Source organism: Peromyscus californicus, unplaced genomic scaffold, assembly GCF_007827085.1.
Source record: "Peromyscus californicus insignis strain IS unplaced genomic scaffold, ASM782708v3 Scaffold_8__1_contigs__length_139910024, whole genome shotgun sequence".
In the NCBI taxonomy this organism is placed as follows: Eukaryota; Metazoa; Chordata; class Mammalia; order Rodentia; family Cricetidae; genus Peromyscus; species Peromyscus californicus.
In genome coordinates, this window is record NW_026294606.1 from 77,416,843 (window position 1) to 77,439,516 (window position 22,674).

Consider the following 22,674-nt stretch of genomic DNA (forward strand, 5'->3'; position numbering starts at 1 on the left):
GCTTACAGAGGCACAAGAAGCCAGAAGCACCACAGCAGGGAGGCATGGCAGCAGGCAGGCATGGCAGCTGGAGAGGCCAGCAGAGAGCTCACACCTTGAGCCACAAACAAGGACCAGAAAAGGCAGCTTGTGGTGGTCTGAGTAAAAATGGACCCCATAGGCTCATGGGGAGTGGCCTTGTTGGAGGTGTGGCCTTGTTGGAGGAAGTGTGTCACTGGGGATGGGTTTTGAGGTTTCAAAGGCTCAAGCCATGCCCAGAGGCTCACTCTCTCTTTTTGCTCCTGCGGATCCAGCCATAGAACTCTCCACTACCTCTCCAGCACCATGACTGCCTACATGCTGATAATGGACTAAACCTCTGAAACTGTAAGCCTCCACCTCAATGAAATGTTTTCCTTAATAAGAATTGCCGTGGTCATGGTGTCTTCTCTACATTCAACATTGTTGCTCTGATTGGTTGGTAAGTAAAATGCTGGTTGGCCAGTAGCCAGGCAGGAAGTATAGGCGGGGCAAGCAGAGAGGAGAATTCTGGGAAGAGGAAGGCTGAGTTGGTAGATGCCAGCCCACTGTCCAGGGAGCAGCATGTAAACGCACACAGGTAAAGCCATGGAACATGTGTTAATAGATGAACAGAAATGGGCTGATCTTAAATGTAAGAGCTAGTCAGTGGTAGGCCTGAGCTAATGGCCGAACAGTTTTAATTAATATAAGCTTCTGAGTGATTATTTTATAAGCAGCTGTGGACTGCAGGGCCGGTGGGACCAAAAAAAAAAAAAAAAAAAACTTCAGCTACACAACATCTCCCCTCCACTCTCAAAAGCATTTGTTATCACCTGCTCAGGCACTTGTAACACTCCCCTGGGTGTTGGTCACCATCTTCTTAGACACACTTCTGGTCTAGCAGCCTACATCAAAGGCACCACGGTTTTAGTTGGGAGCTCGGTTCCCTGCTAAAGGCCCATGTGCTAAAGCACAGTCTCCCAGGGTAGTGCTGTTGGAAGGCACTTCGGAAGTGGGACATAGCGGGAGGTCCTTGGGTCACAGGAATGTCCCCTCAAAAGGGCTGTGGACCCTGGCACCTTCCTTGGCTCTCCTGTTTTCCTGGCCATGACCTGTGTGGTTTTCCCCTATCACAAGCTCCACCAGGGTATGCTGCCTCCAAAACGGTGAGCCAGGGCCCTTTTTTCCCTGTAAGATGATGGACTCTGGTAACTACCTGCAATGGTGATGGAAAACTAGCCAATGCAATCACCCCGCAAAACAACTCCCTCACCCACACATGGTTTCTCCTACCAGTCCTTCAGTTCTTCCACCATTTGGGCGACCCTCCATTTCTGATTGGGGTCCCCTGCTGCCATTTTTGCTGACTAAAATTCTCCATTTGAGCCAAGCAGAGTGACTCACGCCTACTAAACGCAGCACATAGGAAACAGAGGCAGGAGGCCTGCTCAGAGTTCCAGGCCAACCTGGGCTATAGAAGGAGAAGCCATCTCAAAATAAAATCATGACATTCTCAGTCTTCTGTGAGTTGATGCGTGCCTCCTGCACGCGGCCCTCCCACACCTGGCCCCAGGCTGAAAGCCCTTGGTCTTAGCTCCCACTCTGTAGTCTACCTGTAAAGCAGCCACCATGCATTTACTTCATCCACCAAACACTCTGAAAGTGGTCCAGAGAAGAATAACGTTCTGATCTCTGCAGAGAGCTTGCTCCACCACAGTCGTGCCTGGAGGTGTGTGTGCTAGCTGAGTAGAAAGCTCGGGCTGCTTCTGCTGATTTTCTGGCCAGTTTTAGCCTCAACTCCACCCCACCCCACCCCCACTGAGTCCTACCTACGGCGTGAGAAGTTCCTAGTGAGTTTCCCACCCAAACCCAGAGCACACTGGCCCAGGTTACTGGGAGTATCCAGGATGAAGGTGAGGCCCCCCCAGGAACAGGCTCAGTCTCTTTAATGTTCTGAATCCTCATCACTTGCTCTCTCATCACGTGCTTTGGGAAACTCATTTAACCTCTCTGATTTTCCATCTGCGAAGCAGAGGTAATCATAAGATGGGCCCAGGGGTGCTGGGGAGGCCACTTAAGGTGTGCACAGGGGTGTTTGGTGCAGAGCCTGGTGGATAGGAAACCAAGTCATGAATGACTAAGGGAACTGGAGCCATACGGAAAATAATGACTGAAGACATTGGTTTGGCCATTCTATTGAGCATGTTTAAATCTTGACAACTGTCAATCAAGCTAGAGAGAGTCCCAGGAGAAGGAACTATCGGTAGCTGTATAAAAGAATCCTGTTTCTTTAACAGCAGTTGGGCAACATTTATCATAAACTTGGAAATGCTTACACCGTTTACCTAATCAATCACTTCTCAGGGATAGAGAGAAATGCTTCTGCGTGATAGAAACTTAAGACACACGTAGAAAGCTTTGCTCCCTAATATCAGCCCCAAATTATTTACTACATCAGGATACTGGAATTGACTAGCTAAGGATAGTGTGTGTGTGTGTGTGTGTGTGTGTGTGTGTGTGTGTGTGTGTGTCTGCATGTCTGTGTGCGTTACATACATGTACATGTGGATGTATATGGATGCCCTTCACATGTGTACACATATTTGTGAAGGCCAGAGATCAACAATTAGTCACTCTCCACTTTATTTTTTGAGATTTTCTCCCTTGACTTGACTAGACTGGTTGGCCAATGGGGTACAGCGATCCTTATGTCTCTGCACTCTCCATTGCTGGGGTTGCTGATGTGTCCTACTGAGCCCAGCTTTTATGTAAGTGCCAGGGACCCAGGGTTCTCACGCTTGTGTGGCTGGCACTCCACTGACCATCTCTCTAGCCCAAAGATGAGATGTTTTTTTTTAAATTAGGTATGGTATAAACAAAATCTATGTAATTATATGTAAACACACATTATAAAGCTCTCTTAATGACTAGAGGAAATGTGTGCAGTGTTTAGTGAGAAAAGTAGGCTACAAAAATGTTATGTAAATGACCATAATTATGCAAAAAGTATGTGCATGAACAGATTACATAAAAAACCAGTGTTGACTCTGTGTTCTTTCCAGAGGGAGATAACGGATGTCTTCATTTTCCTTCCTTTAAATTCTTTCTGTGGTCCTTTTACTCCCATGTAAAATGAGAGTGCACGGTTTTCCCAGAAAGAAAAATGACACTGTATTACAAGTCAGTTGATAATGGATGCATTGTCTTGCGGAGCTCGCCCAGGTTATGTGTCTGGGAATGCTCGGCGGGCAACTTATGTGGCCTTTTGCTCACCACCGAGCTGCTTTGGGGCCTCTGTGACCTCAGCAGCCCTCACCTATGAAATGGGAATACTGGTCTGCACCGGTCTGAAGCCAGGCGGTCAAGCCAGGTGCCACAGGAAATGCTTTTTCAGCTCTGGCGTCTTCCAGTCTCCTCCTCTGCCAGTGTGGAGATGGGCGATTAGGACCCGACCCGGCTGCTTGAGGGAGTGGGAAGCACAGAGGCTGTGTGCTTTTCTACTCTGGGTCTGAGCGGGTGACGGGTGACGACAGAAGAACCATTCAGCGGCTGCAGCTGCCCAGGGCCCAGGCAAGCCTGCCCAGCCAGCTCTCAGTGGGAACTTTGGAGAGAGCCAGCCCCAGCTCTGTCCTTTCTTCTTTCCGGCTGTCACACTGCCAGCTCTTGTCACCACAGAGACATTTGATGCTGGTCCTCAAAGCTTCCTTAGTGGGGTCACATCTGCAGTCCCCTTCCACTAAAATACTTCAAGTGTAGCAGGCTGCACGAGCGGAATTTCACATCCTTCCTGCCTCCCTTGCCCTTCATTGGGTATGAGTCAGAGGGAGGGAGACCCTGTCTCCTGTTTTGAAGATTCCATCCGGGATGCCAGAAGCCTGATGGAAATGTATGGTCATGGGAGCCGAGTACAACAGACAAGCTGGTCTGTCTCCGAGTTCAGGAGAGAGGTGTGGGCTCCTGGGGCTGGCCTTCTACCTCGAATCAGCAGTGAAGACACCTGAGCAACGTTTAGGCACACCATCCTGCAACAGGCTCCCCAAAGAGGGTTCTGACCATGCTACATTCCAGGGGAAGCTGGCCAGCCTCAGCCTGCCTACTTTGAGTCACTGCAGCCCCTGTGGCACTGCGTATCAGTAATGAGACGACCATGTGCTTACCTGGGGCCTGCCTCCTCGAGGAGCCCGCCCCGTCAGTGTTGACTGTTTTCGTTCTAACGCTCCTTATTGGGCTCAGCATCCCTGTGGGAAGTGACAAGGAGACAAACTCTCCAATGCGTCCCATCCCTCCCTTTGGAGAGGAGAGACGATTCCCAGGAAACAGTGGGCTGGCAAAGCAGCGGCTGGTGAATGGAAACGCCATGGAGAGGGGGCAGTGGTGCTATTTACGACAGCCAGGTGCTGGCCGCCACCCAAACACAGCGGTCCTGTAATGACTAAGCAAGACCGGAGCTGTCCTCATGCCAGACCACTGCAGAGCTGTTGGACGAGGCGGGCATGCTGCCCATGTCCATACATGGAAATGTGCCTCCGAAACACAAGGTTTTAAAGGGAGATGGCAAAGTGGCGTGTGCACATTATCTCCCAAGATGTGTAAATATCTGTGAAGCTACCCACAAAGTCTGAGGAAGGCAGTGGAGGGCGGGAAGGAGCCGACGCGGTTGGTGGGCCTCTGGTCAGTTTCCCCCTCATGAGTGGCTTTGGCAGCTAGTGTTTAGTAAAGCGAATGGTACAACCAGAAAGTCTGAGGTGGTTCCCAGGAGGGAGTGGAGTGTGGGTGGAGAACTGAGAGCGAATTGCAGAGGCCAGGGTGTCTAAGCAAATGGGGAGCACGTGTGGATTTGAATGAAGGGGACAGAGTTGTTCCAATGAGACCATTTGTGTCCCTCTCCCTTACCAGTCTCTTTAGCTGAAGACACTGAGGTGAATGCTATTGAGGACAGCATGGAGGCGTCACGGAAGACTGAGGGGAGGGGTGTTGCTCGGTAGTAGAGCATTGGCCCGCATAAGCCGGGCTCCAAATTCCATCCCAGCACTGTAAGAACATAAGGAAGGAGAGGTCACAATAAATTAAAATCTTGCCTCTAAGACCTAGCACAACTTTTCAAACTTCTAGGAAGATTCCGTTCTGACTCATGAAAGGTCCTAAGCAAGGCACAGTGACAGGGACAGGTTCTTTAGAGCCTCCCTGAGGATGGCACAGGCCTTCTTCCTGCTGTCAGGTCCCAGGCTCATCATTGCTCCAGGCCAGGGCATATGGTCCCTCATCCTCTTTCTAAAATGTTTTCTGTTTGTTTTTGAGAGGAGGTCTCACTATGTTGCTCAGGGTAAGTCTGGAGCCAAGTGACCCCACTGCCTCTGCCTCTCCAGTGGATAAGACCATAGATTTGTATCACTGTACTCGGTTTAAGAATTTAATCCCTAGTTCATCAATATTACCAGTTTGTTAAACAGCCCTAGACTATACACTATAAGGTTGCATGTATTGGCTGGGGTTTCTAAAGAACACACTATTACTATATTTGGAAGATATCTTTATTTTTAAATTCATTTAATTTTGAGACAGGGTTCTCACATATCCAAGACTAGCCTCAAGTTCTCTTTGTGACAGGGGGTAACTTTGAACTTCTGATCCTCCTGCCTCTATTTCCAGAGTACTGGGGTTTACAGGCATGTGTCACCATGCTCAGCCTTGCAGTGCCAGGGACTGAACCCAGGGCTTTGCTCACTCTAGGCAAACACTCTACCAACTTAGCTCCATCCCCAGCCTTGAAGCTGTATTTAAACAGGGACTTTTTCTGATGTTTTGCTCCGGTCATGCCAGGGTGACTCTGTCTCCCTTGCTGCTCATCACACTGGGAGAGCACCCCAGCATCTGGCAGAGCCATCAAGAAAAGGAGAACACGACAGAGCAGAGATGTTTTCAAAGACTTACCAGCCTGATGTTGCCCTGTGTTCTCTGGTCCCCTCTATCCACACCTTTGTCTCAACCAGACAATCCTAATCTCAAAGCCACCACCATATCCAAAAGTTAATGTGTGTTTTCCCCCAGCCCTCACTGCCATTCCCACAAGCCTGCTTCTGGGTCTCCACATCAACACCTGACTTCTGAGGTCACTCAAGTAGGAAAACTGAATAATCCATACCACTGCCTTGATTCACACCACCTCAACCAATCTATCTCCAAAGCACTAACCAGTAGCTCCTAAAAGGCTCATAAATCCAGCCACCATTCACCATCCACTGTTGCTGTCTTAGCCTAGGCTGCCCTTGCCTCTTGATGGCTTACAGCGGTGACCTCCTCCGAGACTGGGCTGGATTCTCTAGCAATCTGGTCCTCACACGCTCTCTATGATAATTTTTCCAAAGTGCATATCTGATCCCTATCAAGCCGTTTAAAGCTCTTCCAGGGCTTCTTATTGCCAAAAATAAGTACCAATTCTCCAACCAGCCTCCAACGCCCCTGGCAACACAGCCCTTGTTCTCTGTACTTCGCCACGCTGGCTCCTTTCAGCCCTGCACACCCTAGAGGCTCCTAAATGGGTTTTGCTGTTCCTTCCATCTAGATGATCAAACGCCACCACAGATGCCTTTATCTAGCCAGAATGCTTGGCGCTTGGCTCTGGGCTCCACAGTCATCTCGATAAGAGCCTTTTCTGATAGCTCAGTCTAGACTGCTCCTTTAAAACATACACTTTTAACCTGTTCCTTTCCTTCCCAGGATTGCACAGCCCACTTTGCAAAGATGCGTTATATGAATGAGAGTGCTTTATTAATTCTACTGCAGCATCCAACACAATGCCCAATGAGTAGGACTTCCTAACGAATATTAATTTCATGAATGAATGAATAAATGAGTGAGTTAAAATACTTTAGCCTTGATCCCTCTTTTGATAGCTTGAGATCACAGGCTTGGTAAAGACCACAGGTTGGAAATATCCAGGAGGATAAACTGTCAGAGCGCTGGAGTGCGGCCAGGTAAAAAGAGCACACAGGAACGCTGTCCTGCAAATGTGAGGAGTCAGGCCAGGGCCCCTGGAGATGCTGCCTCTGCAGAGGAGCAGGTACAAAGGCTGAGAGAATCAGCCCCGTTCTGTTGAGAGTCGGGCCTTTTCATGCTCCAGGAGTTGCTTTGGAGGAATGGGAGAGGAAGATGGTTATCACAGGATCAAAAGATTCTTTCTGACCTTCAACTGAAGGCTCAAAGACACCACATACTTCAATGTTAGGTGATCAAGTCTGTGTCAACTACTTCTCTTATTACTGTGACTAAAACAGCTTAGAGGAGGAAAGGTTTCACAGTTGCAGCAATTTCATCCATCATGGAGGAGAGGGGTGGCAAAGGTCAGCTGTTGGAGAAGCACACAGGGTTGTTGACATTACAGGGGCAGACAGGAAGCTGAGCGCACTAGAACAGAACCAGGGGTAGCTATAACCTTCAAAGACACTCCTAGTGACCCATTTCTGCCATCCAGGGCCCACATCCAAAAGGCTCTAGAGCACCCAGATATACCCACTGGGGACTGAGCATTCAAAACACGTACATGCAGGGGATGCTTCCGATTCAAGCATAACACCATGCAACAAGAACTCCCTGCTCTAATGCCAGTCTCACCTCCAGTAGGAGTTGGTGACAGGAAGGCACAATGCATTGCAGAGCCCAGAAACAATCACCAGGATCCTAAGGAAGTGGGGAATCACCACCATGAAGAGGAGAAGCAGCTGTTTAAGAGACAGGGAACAAGACAAAACAATGGTTCTACCAGTTGTCCTGTTCTGAAATGACCAGCCTGCTGCACGGCAGGTCACTCACAGACCAGAGGTGACGGAAGCACAGACAATGGCTGACATAAATGGTACACACAAACAAATCAGGTACAGGTGTACACGCATGGACAGACCATGTCTGGCATGCACTGGTGCACACAGACTATCACGGCTGGTATGAGCAGGAGACACATAAATACACCTTGGCTGGCATGCACTGATGTACATACACACACACACACACACACACACACACACACACACACACACACACACAGAAAGACGGTGGCTAGCATGCACTGGTACACATACACAGACAGACCATGGCTTTGTACCCCTCCCACACATGGATGGATTGTGTGTATGCATGTGTATGTGCACACGCACACTGAAAGGCCATGGCTAGAATGCATAGTACACTCAGATACACATCCTCCTGCCATGACTTTCATCTGAGGTATAGGAATAAAACATTGTGATAAAACACCTATTAAAAGTAACTCGGAGCGGAAAGGCTTTATTTGGCTTACAGGTTACAGTCCTGGAGGTGAGAACTGAGGCCAAGACCATGGAGGAGCACTGCTTACTGGTCTTACTGGTCTTACTGGTCTGCACCAGGCTCACTGTCAACTACCTTTGTTATATAGCCCAGGCCTGCTGTGGGACAATGCTTTTGTACACTGCAAAAATTTGTCATTCAAATTGGTTTAATAAAATGCTGATTGGCCAGTAGCCAGGCAGGAAGTATTGGTGGGGCAACGAGACTAGGAGAATTCTGGGAAGAGGGAGGGTGGAATCAGGAGTCGCCAGCCAGACACAGAGGAAGCAAGGTGAGAATGTCAGACTGAAAAAAGGTACCAAGCCACATGGCTAAACATAGATAAGAATTATGGGTTAATTTACATGTAAGAGCTAGTTAGAAATACGCCTGAGCTACCAGCTGAGCATTTATAAATAATATTAAACCTCCAAGTCAATTATTTGGGAAGCAGTTCCTGAGTGTTTGAGAGTTGCTGGCCAGACACAGAAACTTCCTCCTACACAGGTCCACTTGTCAGAGGATGGCACCACCCACAGTGGGCTGGGCCTTTCTCTATCAATTAGCAATTAAGAAAATTCCTCATAGACATGCCTAGAGGCCAACCCAGTGGAAGCAATTCCTCAGTTGAGGTTCTCTCTTCCCAGGTGTGTCAAGTTGGCAACTGACACTATGGCTGTGTCTCCCAGAGGTCTGCATAGTCAGGGCTTAGTTGCCAGCACCATTGGGAGATAGTGGATGATTTTAGGGGTGGGACCTAATGGGAGATCTTCTAATCATCAGGAACATGCTCTTAAAGGGGATTGTGGGGCTCTAACTGCTTCTCCTCATTTCCATTCACACCCAGCCATAAATAAGGCTTCCTCTGCCCTGTGACTCGAAAGGAACTAGGCTGCCACAACCCCAAAGCAAATCCCAATATCCAAAACACCACTCGCTCCCATCCCCTCCTGATCACACACTTGCAGCATATGATATAGTAAAGTATGCCATGTGAATTTTTGTAGTTTTTTGGGTTTTTTTAAAGAATTATGGGGCCAATGAGATGACTCAGCAGGTAGAGGCACCTGCTACCCAGTCTAATGACTTGAGTTCAGTCCTGGGCCCCATATGGTAGAGGAGAGAACTAATGCCTGCAAATGGTCCTCTGACCTTCACATATATACTATGGTAATACATGACCCCGCTCCTGACATGTAAGTTAATTCTTTTTAAAAAGAATTCTGGTAACTTTGCTAGGTAAACTCTTGAATAATCACATTTTTTTTCCTCTCTGATAACAAACAAATTATGTGCAAGCTTGTTACATGATGTTTAGAAAAGCATAAAGGAGAAGGAGTGAAACCATATGGAGACTGTCATTGTTCTGCTTTGTTGAGGTTTGGTCCTCGAGTATGAGTGTGTGTGTGTGTGTGTGTGTGTGTGTGTGTGTGTGTGTGTGTCCTGAAATGTAATCGTTGTCTTGAGCTACTAACTTCAAACTTGGCCCTGAGATCACAACTGCTTTCTAACAGTAATAACCACTTGATGTTTGCAGTCAGATATCTGTGACAGCCTGGATTGCGGGCTCCTTCTAGACCAGTTGATTCATTTTGCTTTCTAAGTGGCTTTCTCCTGGAGCCACAGATCTGGAACACACCCTGTGGTACTATCTGATAGCTGTGTCTCGTGACATCTCATGGATATCACAACAGGATTCTTGTACCGTTATCACCACATCGCCAGAGTCAGTCAATTACCAAGGAAGTGGGTTAACAGGAGAGTGAGTTCCTAATGCAAAGTTGACCCCTGTCTTATCCCCCTGTCTCTGATGCTGCTTTGTCCTTGGGCCATGTTGTCCACACCACTGCGGCTCACCAGGTGTTGGCACCGTGCTCCTGGATATCCCAAACCTCCAGAACTCTGTCCAGATGAACTTCTCCTTACAATTATGGAATCTGTCATGTTTTCTTGCAGCCTTTACAAATGGACAAAGTTTCATCAACAGTGTCCTTTACAAACGTCACAGACCAGTGTCAAGTTCCCGAGACACTTAGCATCATCTTCTCTCCTGGATCCTTAACCAATTAACTAATTGTGGGAGTGTAGACTGAGCCTGGAGCCTTGTACATACTAGACAAGTGCTCTACCATTGGAGCTGTGACCCCAGAGCCTTTTAAATTATTTTTTTTATTTTAAGGTAAGTATGATGGTCATTCTTAGCTGTCAACTTGATTGGATCCTGGATCAACTAGAAGTCTTGCTTCTGGGTGGGTCTGGGAAGGTATTTCCAGGAAGAAGTAAGTGAGGGAGGAAGACCTCCCCGCCCCCGCAGGGCCCAGATAGAGACGTTCTTAGAGAAAAGCTGGACTGGTCCTGCCCATCTTTGCTCTCCTGCCGCTGCTGCTGCTCCTGCCATTGTTTGCGGACCCTGAAATCTAGTCTTTGGTCCTCCAGTATGGCTAACGTGGCTCCCTCTAAATCCCCAAGGCCTTCAGTGCCAGATGGGGACTGCTGAACCCTGTGGCCTTGTGGACTGAGCAGCTACTGGGTTCTTTTTCTAAACTACAGGTAGCCGTTGTGGGACTACCCAGCCCATTTCACATAGCACATCCCACAAATCCCCTTTGTAATGTATGCTCATTCCACTGCTTCTGTTCTCCTGGAGAACCCTGACTCACACCAAGAGGGCCTCACTAAGCTGTCCAGGCTGGCTTTGAACTAATTCTGTAACCCAGGTGAGCCTTAAACATCTCATCTTCCTGTTTCAGATTCCTAAGAGATCACAGCTTAACGGTACCAGGATCCAGCTTGCCTCTTCCATTTGGCAAAGAGTCCATAGAGTGAAAGCTGTTGCCCTTCTGAGGAGCCAGCAGAGACACGAGGACAGTGTTTCTGGAATAACCGAAGAGACAAGTGGACACGCTTCCGTACAAACTGACCATGGAGGCAGGTTTTGATACCTTGTGAATGACAGTGTCTAGTGTGGCCCTGCTCATGTATTCAAGCTGTCAAGGATGACATCACCAGGACTCTCACAGTTGCTGGTGCCTTCAACTCCATACTATAGTGTCATGTTTTCAACAGCACTCCAAACTTTACCACACTTTCTTGCCTCCTCATTCTCATCTAAGACCTCAGAGTCACTGCTCTGTGCGGCTTCCCGAGCTGGACAGGCAGAAGGGTGCCAGTGGAAGACTGGCAGGAGAGAGCAATGCTGTGGATCTGTGGAATACCAAGGGGAGAGAGTCACCCACCAAGAGTCTACTGTCCCTGTAACAAGGCTGAGACACAGCCAGAGCTGTGGATGCAGGAAAATACCCGGGGTTCACCGACCTCTAGGGAATTAGGGAAAACAGCTCATGTGGAATTCACCCAAATCATCCACCCAGTGGTTCCTGCCATCTGGAAAGCTCCATGGGATTTATAGCACTTGGCTATTGCAAGAACCAGATCCAGAATCTAATTATTATATTGAACAACTAATTTCAAACTTGGGGCCTGCAAGCAGCACCACATTCTAGGGACGGTAATTAACTTTTGCAGTCGGCACTGCATGAACACCTATTGTATGGCTCCGTCTAGATCACGGTGACATGTTAGCGACAAGGGCATCTGCTTCTTTACTCCATAAATTAGATGCTGTTTATAATAACCCAGCTAGAGCTAAAGCACGTTACCACAGAGCCGCTGTCCCCATGCAAAGCCATTATTCAGTGTGGACTTGATGAACTAGTCATCATTCACAGGCAGACAAGGAATTGATGGGGCTTTATTACAGGGAACCAGCAGTGTGCTGCCTTCTTATTGCATGCTGGTTTTCCTACCCGGCTTGTGCTACCAGAAGGAGTCTGTTGCTCCTCATTCGTCACTCAGGGAACTGTGCCAAAGCTTCTCGTGTCAAAGGCTTTAAGTCCCATGGGTAGGAATCCCCTGTCCCAGGTCCAGGATGATTTTTAAGGAGCCCTTTGAGAAACAAGCTCCTCTTGGGTGCAATGTAATTTTTATCCCCCACAGAAAACCCAACTGGAAATGATGCGGGGTTCTGGGTGACTTTGTTTGCCATTGCAAGCCAGGTCAAAAGAAGCCAGCCGCAGGGCCAGCAAGATGACCCAGAGGGCAGAGGTGCTGGATGAAAGGCTGACAAGGTGAGTTTGATCCAGGGGATCCACAGGGTAGAAGGAAAAAACTGACTCCCCCACCCCAGTTGTCCTCTGACCCCTAGTGCAAGCTATGGCACCTGTATGTGTGTGTGCGCTTGTGTGTGTGGACAGACACACACACACACACACACACACACACACACACACACACACACAACAATGAAATGGATTTTAAGAAGACAGAGAAGCTGTAATGACCTCGCCTTGAGTACAGAGAGACAGAGAGATGATGGTGAACACGGACCAGGAGAAAGAATACAGCTGAGCCTGACCCCTGTGGACCCAGGCCCCAACAGGGAACTTGGTAACCTCTCCCTGGAGGTAAGCCATCTCCTCCGTGGAAGACACATCCCTACTGCAACGGAGGTTCCATTAGGGATATCTTCTCCCATAGTCTCACCGCTCTGCCCATCTTGGACATGAGCCTTGCTGCCACGAGGAAGGGAGGCCCAGGTCCTGGATCTGACTTCACTGGCCAGCTGCTTGGGCGGGTGCACGGTGCCATGCAGGTAAAACACACACCAGCAATCCGAGTTTTTGAGAACGGCCATCAAGCCTCCCTTACTCACCAGGTCCCAGGTTTCTTGGGAACCACTGAGGCTCTTCCCGCTTTTTACTACTTTCCAAGAACTAGATTCTGGTGTTTCAGCTTTCAGACCACACAACCTTTTAATTTCCAGGCCCTCTCGATGCCACTTAGTGATTTACATTTATTTAGTGTGCAAGAATTTCCCGAGTCTCCTGAGTCTCACTGGAATGTCCAGCACCACTATGTAAAATGGAGCCACAGACGAGCCATGGAGACACAATGGAGCTGCATCCCTTGTTACAGTGTTTCAACATCCTCAAACCAACTACAGACATTGTCTCAAGGTAACTGGACCAGCAACTCAAATGTCAGTGAGTCACCCCACACTCATGCATCTCTGACAGAGCAGTGACTGGCCTGCTCCCTCCTCCCAGCTGAGACCCATCCTCCTCTGGAAGGAAGGAGTCCTCTCCTCAGGCTACTACAGCTGAGCTTTGCTGAGGCTCAAAGGTGCAAACAGACCTTCCACCCTCTGTTACCCACGTGGCTGGCAGATGCAGGCAACTGGGAACAGAGTGGAGAGAGCAGATGACAGCAGAAACAGCTCGGGGGGGAGGGCCGTGTCTGCAGCTTCTGTCCACCGCCCCCGCCTTTCAATCCACTCCAGTGCTTCCCAGTCATTCTTGAACAGGTGAGGAGATAAGCTTAAGAAACAGGACAGAAGGACTGGAGAGATGCTTAGTGTTTAAGAACACTGGTTTCTCTCCCAGAGGACCAGAGTTCGACTCCCAGCATCAACATGGCAGCTCATTTTATCTGTAATTTCAGCCCCAAGGGATCCAATGCCCTCATCTAGCCCGCATGCAGGCCGTGCACAGACATGCAGACAAAATACCCCCACACATAAAAATTAAATGAAATAATAATTTAAGAACTTAAAAAGTAGAGTTCTCATAGTGACATTAGGGTCAGGAGGCCCTTGGTTGTGGGGTCACTCTGCCACTGCAGGACATTAAGCAGCATCCCTGTCCCCCCAGCGAAGAATCACTAGGTGGGATGATTTGTTTCCAGAGCAGGAAGAGCAGAGGCCCAGAGCACAAGAGCCCCGCCCCCCCCCACACACACACACCTGCGGGAGTCTTGTGCCCTCTCCTACCTCACCTCCCTTCCCCGCAAAGGATGTACCACAGACAGACAACTTTTGCCTGACGTACAAACCCCAAGGGGAATAGAAAAGTGGTGTTTGTGGAATGGAAAAGAGTGCTTTAGTAAGAAAAGGCACAGCTGTATAAGAGGTGGGGACAGGATGAAGGGAGGACGGGACCCAGGCTAAGCCTTGTGGGGGAACTCTGTATGGGTTGGCTAGGGCATGGGAGAGAAGACATAGGCCCCAGGGCCACTGGGAAGATTTGAATCTGACACAAAAATCAGGCTCAGAGGGCTGATCAGGGCTGGGCCCCACCCACAAAGAGATGGAAAGGAACCTCCCTAACGGGACTCAACTGAACAGTGGGGGGGGGGGGCTCTGACAAGAAGGAGGGTCCGGTCCTCCCCCGGCCCCCACAGGCACTTCTGACACCTGGCCTGCAAAAAAGCTGTCACCATAGGTCAGACCTGACCACAAAGAGCGGTCCCAGGGACACAATGCCAGTTGGAATTAAGAGAACGGGGACAGGGGCAGGCCCCCACACGGAGGGAGCCCAGGCTAGGCTCTAAGTCCTCCACTTAGAAGTTACGGTTACAATTTCTCCTGAAGATGGCTAATTACCGCACAGGCCATTGTTCTCACTCAGCCAAGTGGAAAATTGCTCAGAGCTTTCACACTCCCACACCCCAGGAAACCTGGCTCTGGAGACAGCCAGAAACTGCAATCTGCAAGTCACTGGTTATTCTTATCCTATGCAGTGTGACTCTGTGGTCACATGGCTGCCCCACAGCCTACCTGTGAGAATGCCAACAGCACCTGCGTGTAGGAGGGCGTGCCCAGGCTCCCGCGTGGAAGCTCTGGTGGGCAGTTAGCAGAGTCACACGGAAGCAGGTGGTCTGTCCTGAGGAACGAGGTGGCACAGATATAGAAAGAAATTGCTGACTCTCCCCAGGGGCTGTGAGATAGTGCTCCCTTCTGGGTTCCCAGAGTTCAACACACAGGTCTTTTATTCAGTGATGGGAAAGAGCCTGTTCTTATTTCCCCCCAGGAACGCTGAGCGGTGGCTGTGCTCTAAGCTCAAGGCTCCTGTTGGATCTCGGAAAGGTAAAAATGAAAGAAGCGAACTCAGGAACTCAGCAGAGGGAGCAAATGCGGGCGGTCCTGCCTTGCTAACGGGCTTCTGAACTGTAGAACTCCACCCCACCCCCACCGCGCCTCCCAAACCCAGAATGATTCAAATTCATAAAGGTAGGCCATGTCTGTAATCCTGGAGCTCAGGTGGCTGAAGCCCGCCTGCCTGGGTCACTTAGAAATAATCTATCTTAAAAGGATTAAAAAAAAAATCAATGTGAGAAAGGTTGGGTTAGTAAATTCTTCATTTTTGTTTGTTTGCTGGCTTGCTTTTTTTCTATCGCCATTATTTTAGAGCGCAGAGGAAAAGAAACTGGAAGTTACATTAATTACTTAGTCTCTATGGACGCAGGTGCTCAGTGGCTACAATTGGGGCCTCTCTAGGATGCAGTGGAGACACACTACCAGCAGAGGGCGCTTAAGGCCCAGCCAGGGAGCAAGGCCACCAGCTGGAGAAAAGACAAGAGCTTGGGAGATCCAGGCCTCAGCACACTGGACCAGGGTGATCCGAAAGCCCTTGGTCTGAGCCCCCGCTTGCCCAACCCCAGGAGCCACCTGTTAACAGATGATGGAACGTGCTGGCAATGCCCACAGAGAGCAACCAGAAGCAAGCACAGGCTGGCAAGTGGGCAGCCCTTTCCCTAACAGTACACCCAAGCCAAGCCGAAGCCTGCCAAGGTTGACGAGAGTGTGTAAGAGGCCTCAGGAAGCCCCCACCTCTTTTTCTATTAGGCTACCCCTTGGCAATTCATAATGAAATCACGTATTGAGTAAGTAGGGGTAAGCAGCTTTAGCCTGGCCTCTTGGGGCAGTTCTGTGCTGGGCTTCAGGGGCAGGAGCTATTTGCTGCACTGAAAGCGGCGGGTAAGGGCAAGGCCGAGGTTTTCATCAGTACTCACTCAGACTCTGAGTCTCAACCAGTGGGTCACGACTCCTTTGGGGGCCGCATATCAGATATTCACATTACGATTCATAACAGTAGCAAAATTACAGTTATGAAGTAGCAACAAAAATAATTGTATGGTTGAGGGGGTCACCACAACACGAGGAACTGTATTAAAGGGTCACAGCAGTGTGAAGGTTGAGAACCACTGGCTCGGAGTCTTCTAGAGGCTGAGAGCCTGGGGGATGTGACAGCCGGACGGTGGCAGGGAGCCTGTGTTATCTGGTCCCCGTGGGCAGCCTGTGGCTTCTCCTGCCCTGAGATCTAGTGACAAAGTCCCGAAGAACGTAAGAACAGGAATACGCTCTGACAGCCGCCATGTAGGAGGGCACCTGCCCGTCCCTACACCATGCAGACAAGCAGTCCGATCACTCTCGTTCAGTGCCCTGGGGCCGGCCATGTGCCTGCAGGCAGTCCTACAGACATATGCCATCAGTGAGGCCTGCCTTCTGCAGGGCAAGCAGCTGACTCACGGGCACAGAGCAACACGTCTGGCACCTTCTCCCCTAGAACAAGCTGGGGTTGCATCCTCCTTGGTAGATGTGGGGAGCACAGGCAGAGCCCCCCTCTCTTCACTCAGGGCAGCTGGATGCCCGTTCACACAAGGCAGCCCTTGGCCCTCAGCCATCTTCCAAAGCCCAGTCACCTCCCCCAGGCCCTGACTGCCTACGCTCACAACCACCCTAGCTATGACTTGGTCCGTCCCCACAGTCATTGTTGAGCACAAAATGGCTTCTGTGCGCTCATCCCACCTTCTGCCCACCGCGGCATAAGGCGAGGCTTACTGAGGCTGGATCTTTCCTGACTAAAACAATACTATATAAAAAAATAATAATCATTTATTTACCAGTCGTAAAATGGTCTGTGGCCCATGAACAGTGAAAGCTGGGCTGAGGAGCTGGGAAGAGGCCAGATCAGGAATCCAGTATTCTCCCCTTCTCTTATTCTGCTAAAGATCAGAAAAGCTCTTGCCGCAGCCTGGGGACTCTATTCAGAGGCTTCCTGCGGCCCAATCCTGCACCTGGTCCAGGGACCGCAAGCCTGGTGTCTAATCTGAGGCATGTGGGCATTGGGGTGGCTGGCATTGGGCCTGTGGGCATCTCTTCTGTTAGCCTACTCTTCAACCTACCCAGGGTCTAATGCTGCCCGGGGCCTAGAAATCTCCACAGCATTGATAAGCCTGCCTAGCCTGCCTTCCCCGCACCCGCCTCTTGCCCGCCTTGTAGGCCATCCAAGCCTCTCCATAAATCCAGGCTGTTAGCGCACTTACAGGCAAGTGAAGGCCGGGCTGAGAGAAAACGTCTGCTGTTCTCACTCTTTCCTTCGTGTCTGTCCAACAGTCCCTGCTCCCTTGCCAGATATGAGGTGAAGCACAATATGGCGACAGGCTCCCTAAGCCCCTTCTTAACCCACCAACACCCTAGGGCTCCTGTTCAGGAGGGAAGTGGCCTGTATAGGTAAGGTCTCAGACTGAAGCAGCCTGCCCTTCCCGGAAAGGAAGACCACCTGCTTCAGCACAAAGACGTCTTCTTTAGAGTGCTGGGCGGCCATCTGCCTGCGGCCATCTTTCCTGGGACCCTGAGTCTCAGCATTTGGAATGCGGCCAAGGCCTCCCGACTCTGGACCTGGGAGAGCGTCCACATCTTTCCCTGCTTCTTCCAGCTAATATCCTCCTCCTTCGCCCCGGTCCAGTTCACACTGCTCACCCTTCTCTCCACACCGATGCCTGTTTACACAGACACTGAGGCCTGCAGCAGCCCCTCCCCACAAGGATTCATCCCCAAATCCAGTGTAACAGGTGAGGGTCATGGCCTTTTCTGTCTTCTCTCCAGTCCTGGCAAACCCCCCGCCCCACCCTCTGGGACAGCAGAAGGAGCATGCCGAGCACTCTAGTGGCGATCCCACCGCACTGGCAGATCTACTGAAAAGAGCCCCCAAGCTCCACGGGAGAAGAGATAGAGGGTGAAGAAAGAGGCAGAAAATCTGGGTGTGGTGGCACAGGCCGGCAACCCCAACGTTCAGGAGACTAAGGCAGGAGGATCACGTGTTTGAGGCCAGCCTGGGATATATAGCAAGGCTCTGCAGGAAGCAGCAGAAAAAAACGGCAACATACTAAAACCAGGGCAAGTCACGCAGGGCTCTGAGCTCTGAACATGTGCAACTCATCGGAAAATACTGGAAACACTCACCAATTGGGCTGGCCACGCAGGCACGCAAACGCCTTCCTTCCGGTGATTGACAGTGGGGAGTTTCCTCTGGAGGTGCGGAAGAGCCCGTGCAGGAAGCAGGAGCTACTACGCTTGTAGTCCACGTGTCCTACCCGGAGTTAGGACTTCTCCTCTGTGTCGGCACTTAACCCTCTGTGACCCTGTGAGCTGTAGGTAGTGCTGTAGCTATTTTGCCAATGAAGAATTGGATTAATTGGTTAGGGTGAAAATTTGATTTGCAACTTAAAAAAATATATATATATCTTTTATTACAGTAACACATACACATAGGTGCACATGGACCCACTCACCATGGCACATCTGGATTCAGAGGACAACCGTGGGTTCCACCATGTGGGTTCCAGGGTCACACTGAGGTCATGGGGGTTGGCAGCAAGCACCTTCACTTGCTGGTTCTAACAGCCTTTCCTTTCGTGTCCCCAGCAGCCGCCAGCTTCTGGGTGTGGCCCCATTCTCCTAAGAGGGGACCGGAGCCATACAACCACTGGTTAAAGTTGGGCTGCTGTGCTCAGCCTCAGAGGCCACTGCCACGTGAGGTCTACCCCAGCCTGTCCACACAGACTCTGGCCCCTCTGCTTTGGCCTGGCCGGGCCCAGCTGCAGAGGAAGCTTCCTTCTCCAGGACTCCTCCTGGGAGACCGCGAACCTCATCCCTGCAGGCCGAGGTTGCCTTGTTTGTTTCATCCATGCAGAGAGGAATGATGAGGGTCAGTGCTATTCAGGGTTTGTTTTCCAGAGGCTGGAGGCCAAGGCACTGTGCTGGACTGGAACACAGAGGCTTCGGCGTACCTGCCAGGAACAGTAAGCACAGGCCCTGTCCGTGTTTGCTTTCCTGAGCTCTGGGAAGGCTGCTGACCGAACCGGCCTTTCTGTCCACACCAATCCTCTTTTCCTTAATAGATTTAGAGAGGAGAGGTGAAGAAAAAAAAATAAGAGTGGTTTGGGCTCAGGAAATCCCAGCTTGTGGAAGCGATGGGTTAACCTGAGGTCACTATATAGATCCCAGCTGTGGCAGGGTGTGCGCTGCATTCCAGCTGTGGCTTGCACGCTAAGGGGCTGCAGTGGCAAGCATCTTGAGCCGTTTAATTTTTGTTCCCGCCTCCCCATGGGCCTCTGCTGAAGTTTCAACTCCTCACCTTGGGTTGGATGGACTAGTATCAGGTTACTTTCCCAAGAAGCCAGGAGAATGCTTCCTGTAAAGAAGGTGTGGGGCAGATGGCTGGGGTTTGACAGAGAACAACTTTTCCACTCCTACTTGCCCCGGGCTCTCACTCAATGGGTTCCAGCTGTGCTGCCCATGGCCAAGGATTGTCCCCTACCCTCTGTGGGAGAATGCCCCTCCTCTGCACACCCAGGCATTTGGGAAACATGCACAGAGAACAGGTGGGTTGGGGCCAGATGTGAAAATCTGACTTCAGGCCAGGGGGCCCAGGCGAGCCTAGAGAGCCTATGGGGCAGCCTCGGCGCATCCCAGAAGGCAGGCATGGCCAGAGCAAGCATCTCCTCCTCCGAAGAGAACTCAGGATCAGAAGGTTAGCCCTGTCTCTGGCCTGAGACTTCAAGGAGGCTGTGGCTAACTTCTCAGCCCCCTGGGCCAGAACTGGCATCAAGACTCTGAATCTGAGAAGTGAGTCAGGGTGGCCATTGTTCTTCCTCAGGGTCTTACTGTCTTCTTACATTAAGAAGGTAGGGCTAGGAGACAGCTCTGTAGGTCAAGTGTTTGCCTCACAAGTATGAGGGCCTACGTTCAGTTCCTAGCAGTCACATAAAAGTAAACTGAGGGCGGTAGGGTGTGTTTGGGAGGTGGAGACAGGGAAAACCCTGGGCCTCACGGGCGAGCCAGCCTGGCCAAGTCAGTGAATTCTGGGTCCGCAAGAGCTATTGTCTACAAAAAACAAAATGGATGATGCCTTGTGAGGAGCAATACATAAAGTTGTTGGCTTACATACATGCACACACACACACACACACACACACACACACACACACACACACACACAGTTGGAGCGGATGGTCTGCAGCATCCTTGTCTACTCAGGCCCTTGTGAGATTTCAAAGCTGGCTGTGACCAGCTACCCGCAGAGGGCGTTAACACAGGAACTTTCCTGGGAAGTTCTTGGTTTGCTCTCTTCCCCCAAACGAAGGAGCTGGATGTCAAGGGAGGGATGGCCAGGAGCACTGCTTGCTTTAATCCCGTGAATAAGCGTGTGTGTGTGTGTGTGTGTGTGTGTGTGTGTGTGTGTGTGTGTGTGTGTGTGTGTGTCAAAATGGGCGGACTTGTGTTCGGATTGTTTCTACCCAAGTCCTCCTAATGGTCCAGCTCAGCCTCAACAAAGTACATGTTTCCATCATTTGCCCACAGAAACTGTTGACTGGAGCCCTGTGAATGATTGCAACCCCAAATCTCTCTGAGGTCTCAGTCAGTCACTCATGGGCCGTAGTGTAGCACGAAGGAGTTTCTACCAGAACACAGAGGCCCAACCTGTTCCAGAACCACTGACCGACAGCCGTGAACTGGAGACGTCCCAGTGCCGCTGGCCTCTCGAACATTAGCATCATGTCAAGCCTGCCCTTTGCTCAGGCCCTGGTTTGAAATAGTAGTGGGTTGGGGTCGTCTATCCTTTGGCCTCCGAGAGAACCCCTAGTCCTTGCAGACTACCACACTTCTGCCGACTTGGATGTATGTGAAGACTTTATTTTTATTCTTAAATTACATTTCATGGGGGCCTGGAGGGATGGCTCAGTGGTTAAGAGTGCTGGCTGCTTTTTCAGAGGACCCGGGTTTGATTCCCAGCACCTACAAGGCTACTCATAGGGACTGTAATTCCAGTCCCAAGGAGTATGATGCCCTCTTCTGGTTTCTGTAAGAAGTGCATATATGTGCTGCGCAGATACACTTGCAGGCAAAGCACCCATAAAATCATAAAATAACTTAAAAATCACATCTATTTATTTAGTGTTGGGGAGGAGTGGAGGTGTGCACATGATGGAGTTCATATGTGAAGATCACAGGGCAACTTGTGGAACTCAGATCTCTTCCTCCACCATGTGCGTCCCAGGAATTGAACCCAGAATGTCCAACTTGGCAAAGCAATCACCTCAACCCACTGAGCCATCTCTCCAGCCCCCAAGAGTTTTATAGTACCAGTGAACAGTCCTAAGTACAGTCTTGTACCAAGCACTGTTGAAATCATTCATCCATACATTTATCTGACGTACTCATCAGATTGTTTGGCCAACCATGATCCAGCCAGTGGCTCTGCACCAATGCACAACGCTAAGGTCCTCTGCAGTTCACACTCTAGCTGGGAAGCCATGGCTGGCATGGAGTGGATTGCCAACAGGCAACTTCAGGAGACAGGGGGCCCTGGATGCGTGTCTGACTGAGGGAGGATTCAGAGCCCCAACAGGGAGATAGCCAGCTGGATGGCTACTGAGATCATCAGAATTGAGGCATTCGTGAAGGACAGGCAGGCGATGAGGCAAGGCCTAGCACAGAAGGCAGCATGCAAGGATTCTGGGGTGAGGAGGCCATTTACAACAGAACTGAGAAGTGGGGGGAGTGGAGGAAGCCCTGAGCAGATGAGGTTCTGAATGAATGTGCATTGCTGACGTAGGCACAGCCATGTCAAGGACCCCATAGCCTCAGGCTCAGATAGCAAAGTGTGAGTATTGACAATGTGTGCAGAAAATGGCCACCGTAGACTATATATACCCTTGGATATTCGGCCTGATGTTCTCCCACAGGGACTTCTCCTGCTGAGATTAGGAAGTCCATGTCCTTGGTCCAGCTGTATGTCAAACATGCTGACCCCCTGTTTATCTGGGTGCAATCACCCCACATCCTTGTTCAGCTGTTCAATAACCCCGCCTCTCTCTTCAACTCTGTGTCACACACACACACACACACACACACACACACACACACACACACACACACACACGCTGAGCTTCCAGGATGCTGAGGTTTCCCCCATCAGAGACCTCAGTCCACCCGATCACAGCTTTCCTCTGTGTCTGGCTGTGCCATCTTTTCTCCATTTTCTTACCCCTGGAGTCAGGGCTAGGTCTGTGGAGCCAAGCAGAATGCTGCAGGAAAACTTACAGGAAATCACTAACTTGGCTCCTCAAGGGGTGGATGGAAACCCCAGGCCTCAACTCTTGAGAAAGTAGCCATGGCCACAGCTGGGAAGTGATCAGGACCTGCCGGTGGGGCAGCAGTGCCTGGGACTGTCCCCACAGGGTCACTCATTT

The 22,674-nt window shown here is 50.4% G+C and overlaps 1 long non-coding RNA gene across 1 annotated transcript in view; it reads right to left on the reverse strand.

Moving 5' to 3' along the window:
- Nucleotides 1–19,126, reverse strand: part of LOC128103349 (uncharacterized) — a 32,282-nt gene extending 13,156 nt beyond the window's left edge. Inside the window, exons 1-2 of the long non-coding RNA XR_008215678.1 lie at nucleotides 18,712–19,126; nucleotides 18,383–18,586 (exon numbers count right to left, since the gene is read on the reverse strand). This is a non-coding gene — a long non-coding RNA (uncharacterized LOC128103349). The remainder of the gene's footprint in view (nucleotides 1–18,382; nucleotides 18,587–18,711) is intronic.
- Nucleotides 19,127–22,674: the final 3,548 nt, after the last annotated feature.